Source organism: Protopterus annectens, chromosome 2.part1 (assembly GCF_019279795.1).
Source record: "Protopterus annectens isolate FY-2018-M chromosome 2.part1, PAN1.0, whole genome shotgun sequence".
Lineage (NCBI taxonomy): Eukaryota > Metazoa > Chordata > Ceratodontiformes > Protopteridae > Protopterus > Protopterus annectens.
In genome coordinates this window covers 620,186,631-620,191,579 of record NC_056729.1, presented here as the reverse complement: position 1 = coordinate 620,191,579, position 4,949 = coordinate 620,186,631, and the positions used below count along the sequence as shown (strand labels likewise).

At 46.7% G+C, this 4,949-nt stretch overlaps 1 pseudogene; it reads left to right on the top strand.

The window, feature by feature from the left end:
• The first annotated feature begins 1,244 nt into the window (after positions 1-1,244).
• On the top strand, positions 1,245-4,583 carry LOC122795244 (annotated as a pseudogene).
• Positions 4,584-4,949: the final 366 nt, after the last annotated feature.

Below are 4,949 nucleotides of genomic sequence, written 5' to 3'. Positions count from 1 at the left end.
GTTGCCAAAACCACTCCCTCTGAGGTGTGAGGCTGTAAATTCTAAATTCCTATATCAGTCACAGCTCTTGCTGCAGCAGAAATGTAGAGCTATGGTCCTTTCCTACAGCCATCCTGCACATCCCTAGCTGGTTTTCCTTATGTTTGCCACCTGCTTTCCCCAATTTCACCACTTTCCTATCACTCTTTTTCTTTTCTTTATTGAAAATTAACGTGGGTGTAAGCAGGAGTAAGCACCGCAAGGTGATGTTAAGTGGACTTGGCATCAATTAGCTTCGTGCATAACTGTGCAAACCCACTTACAACTGCTTAAAAGTGCTTTAATCACTCTGTCTCCATCAGCCCTTGTTCTGCCCAGCAACAAAATAACCAGCCCAGCAAAGTGTTTAACCCAGGCGGCTGTGTAGTACAATCACAGCAACATATCACTACACCATCTAAGCTGTAAGGATTTGCAATGCTTTTACAAATATGTCATGCATTATGGTAATTTAACATTAATGAAAAAAGTCATCACTACCAAGACTTGAGCGCAGCATCCTGCACAATACAATCAAAGGAACATACCTCTACACCATTAGAGACATACAAATTTGTAATGTTTTTACAAACATATCATAAACTATAGTCATTTATTATAAGGGTAAAAAATACATATCTTTAGTACTCTTATATACAAATATATGCATCTATATATATGTATATATATAAATATATATATATATATATATATATATATATATATATATATATATATATATATATATATATATATATATGTGTATATATATATATATATATATATATATATATATATATATATATATATATATATATTTATATAGGTGTGTGTGTGTGTGTATATATACAGACATATATATATATATATATATATATATATATATATATATATATATATATATATATATATATATATATATATATATATATATATGGGGCCCCTTTGGTAGATCAAACTTTTACAAACTCGAACCTCATATGGCCGAGACCATATGTTCAAACTTGTAAAAGTTCAATGAAACTGAATAGAGATCTCCGTACAGTGTGGAATGGGAAAATTTCCCTTTTCCACAATTTATTGCAATCTGAGAGTTGGTGTATTTAAGTAAGAGGGTTGTGCAGGGTAAAGACTGTCATACTAGGGGGTGCAGGGGGGAACGTAGCCCCCCCACTAAAGATGTGTAGTTTTTTTGTTGTTTTTTTTTACTTTTTTCTTCAGTGTTCTAACTTTTACAAGTTCGAACATATGGTTTTGGCTATATATATATATATATATATATATATATATATATATATATATATATATATATACCTCTTACTGACATCAGCAAAAAGCCTGAAAAAGTGGGGGTTAAGGGGCAAATAATAGTGACATATGTGAAATATGGCTTTTATAAGCGTAGAAGTCTGCTAGACTAGCATGGTTTGTTTTAACATATATTTTCTGATAAATTTTAGGTCAGAAGCAGAAATTATTGTCATAATTTACTGATGTCAGTTGCTCATGTTATCCCTGTGATTTGTCAGAAACCCACAACTGTTATGTGGAACAGACCAAACATATGAGCAACGCATCTGGACAGTGTATAGAAATCTGGACAGTGAAGAGGTATGGCTGCAGTCATGTAACAGAAGGAATAAAGCACTGAGAGCTGCCAACCATTTCACGCAGCACCTTCTAAACTACAGTCAGACCAACATACACTAGCCGAAGTCAGCTCTGGGGAATTACTCATGCATTTGCGCCTGGGGTCCGCTGCGACGTCGGTGGCCCACCCATCCCATCTTGAAACATGGATGAAGGAGTCTAACAGGTGCGCGAGTCCAGGGGTGGGCAAGAGACCCCACTGTGCAATGAAAGTGAGGGCCGGCGTGCGCCGGCTGAGGCGGGATCCCCCAGCCTGCTTGGGGGGTGCACTGCTGGCCTGTCTCACCCATCCCGTCAGGGAGGTGGAGCGTGAGCACACCTGGTGGGACCCAAAAGATGGTGAACTATGCCTGGGCAGGACTAAGCCAGAGGAAACTCCGGCGGAGGTCCATAGCAGTCCTGACATGCAAATTGGTTGTCTGACCTGGGTATAGGGGTGAAAGACTAATCGAACCATCTAGTAGTTAGTTCCCTCTGAAGTTTCCCTCAGGATAGCTGGCACTCGGCGGACGCAGTTTTATCTGGTAAAGCAAATGATTAGAGGTCTTGGGGCCGAAATGATCTCAACCTATTCTCAAACTTTAAATGGGTAAAAAGCCTGACTTGCTGGCTTGGAGCTGGGCATGGAATGCGAGCACTCAGTGGGTCACTTTTGGTAAGCAGAACTGGTGCTGCAGGATGAACCGAATGCTGGGTTAAGGTGCCTGATGCTGATGCTCATCAGACCCCAGAAAAGGTGTTGGTTGATATAGACAACAGGATGGTGGCCATGGAAGTCTTAATCCGCTAAGGAGTGTGTAACAACTCAGCTGCCGAATTAACTAGCCCTGAAAATGGATGGCGCTGGAGTGTCGGGCCCATACCCAGCCATTGCCATTGCTGGGAGCTGAGGGGGCTACACCACAACGAGTAGGAGGGCCGCTGTGGTGGCACTGAAGCCCAGGTCAAAGGCCCGGGTGGAGCTGCCGTGGGTGCAGATCTTGGTGGTAGAAGCAAATATTCAAACGAGAGCTTTGAAGGCTGAAGTGGAGAAGGGTTTCATGTGAACAGCAGTTGAACATGGGTCAGTCGGTCCTGAGAGATAAGCGAGTGCCGTTCCACAGGGACAGGTGATGGCCTCCGTTGCCCTCGGCCGATCGAAAAGGAGGTGGGTTCAGATCCCCAAATCTGGAGCGGCGGAGACGGGTGCCTCGCAGCGTCAGTGCGGTGATGCAAATGATCCCAGAGAAGCTGGCAGGAGCCCCTGGGAGAATTCTCCTTTCTTTGTAAAGGGCAGGGCACCCTGGAATGGGTTCACCCTGAGAGAGGGTCCCGGAAAGCATCGCGGTTCCAGCGGCATCAGTTGACTTCTCGCTGGCCCTTGAAAATCCGGGGAGATGGTGTAAGTCTCCCGCTGGGCCGTACCCATATCCACAGCAGGTGTCCAAGGTGAACAGCCTCTGACATGTTAGAACAATGTAGGTAAGGGTAGTCGCCAAGCCAGATCCATAACTTTGGGATAAGGACTGGCTTTAAGGATTGGGTCAGTCGGGCTTGGTTATGGCGGTGGCAACTCTGGACGTGCGCCAGTCCCTTCCTGTGGATCACCCAGCTGTGGTGGGCACCAGTCTCGAACGTGGACCCACATCATCTGGCATCTAGCAGCTGACTTAGAACTGGTGCGATCCGGGGGAATCTGACTGTTTAATTAAAACAAAGCATCGTGAAGGCCTGAGACAGGTGTTGATGCAATGTGATTTCTACCCAGTGCTCTGAATGTCAAAGTGAAGAAATTCAATGAAGCGTGGGTAAACGGCGGAAGTAACTATGACTCTCTTAAGGTAGCCAAATGCCTCGTCATCTAATTAGTGACGCACATGAATGGCTGAATGAGATTCCCACTGTCCCTACCTACTATCTAGCGGAAGACCCTGTTGAGCTTGACTCTAGTCTGGCACTGTGAAGAGACATGAGAGGTGTAGAATAAGAGGGAGGCCTCATCTGCCAGTGAAATACCACTACTCTTATCATTTTTTCACTTACCTGGTGAGGCAGGAGGGCGAGCCCCACCAGGGCTCTCGCTTCTGGCTCCAAGCGCCCGGGAGTCTGGGCGTGACCTGCTCCGTGGACAGTGTCAGGTGGGGAGTTTGACTGGTACAGTACACCTGTCAAAAAGTTATACAGGTGTCCTATGGCAAGCTCTGGGAGGACAGAAACCTCCCATGGAGCAGAAGGGCAAAAGCTCGTTTGAACTTGATTTTCGGTATGAATACAGACCGTGAAAGCGGGGCCTCATGATCCTTCTGGCTTTTGGGTTTTAACCAGGAGGTGTCAGAAAAGTTACCACAGAGATAATTGGCTTGTGGCGGCCAAGAGTTCATAGCAACATCGCTTTTTGATCCTTCGATGTCAGCCCTTCCTATCATTGTGAAGCAGAATTCACCAAGCATTGGATCATTCACCCACTAATAGGGAACGTGAGCTGGGTTTAGACTGTCGTGAGACAGGTTAGTTTTACCCTAATGATGATGTGTTGTTGCGAAAGTAATCCTGCTCAGTACAAGAGGAACCGCAGGTTCAGACATTTTGCGTATGTGCTTGGCTGAAAAGCCAGTGGTGTGAAGCTACCATCTGTGGGATTATTACTGAACGCCTCTAAATCAGAATCCCACCTAAACATAATGATACCGCAGCACCATGGATCTCCGGTTGGCCAGGGATAGCCAACCGCAAGGTCGGCAAGGAGTGCCGCTCGTCACTGGGTCAGAGCGCGGATGGAAGGGGGTCACCTCTCTCCAGCAGTGCATCGCACATTCTTGGGGAAGCATGTGCTTAATCATTCATAGATGACCTGATTCTGGGTCAGGGTTTCATACATAGCAGAGCAGCAAAAAGCTGCAATCTATTGAAAGTCAGCCCTCGAGCCAAGCTTTTCTCACAGGCATGGGATGGGCTCAGCTCCCTCATGGGGAGGAGGACCCATCCTCTGACCGGCCGGGCCCGCCCACCTTCCCCTGCCGGGATCCAGATCGTGGGCTGGACTTTGTTCCTTGTCAGTGTGCCATGGGATCGAGGGAGCGGGGTCCGGATGCAACCCGGCAGCAGGGCCGACCTCACAGGAGGAGGTCCTCGGACGCACCCCTCGCTCTGCACCCCCGGCACCTCTGTCCAGATAGCCGGAACACCTGCTGGTGCAGAAGGGGCTGAGAATCGCGTACCCAGGCTTAAGGGTCATCCCCGGAGGGGCGACCTGGCGAGGGGGTGCGCGGTCCCTGAGAGAGGGTGTAGGGTCATCTGGAGAA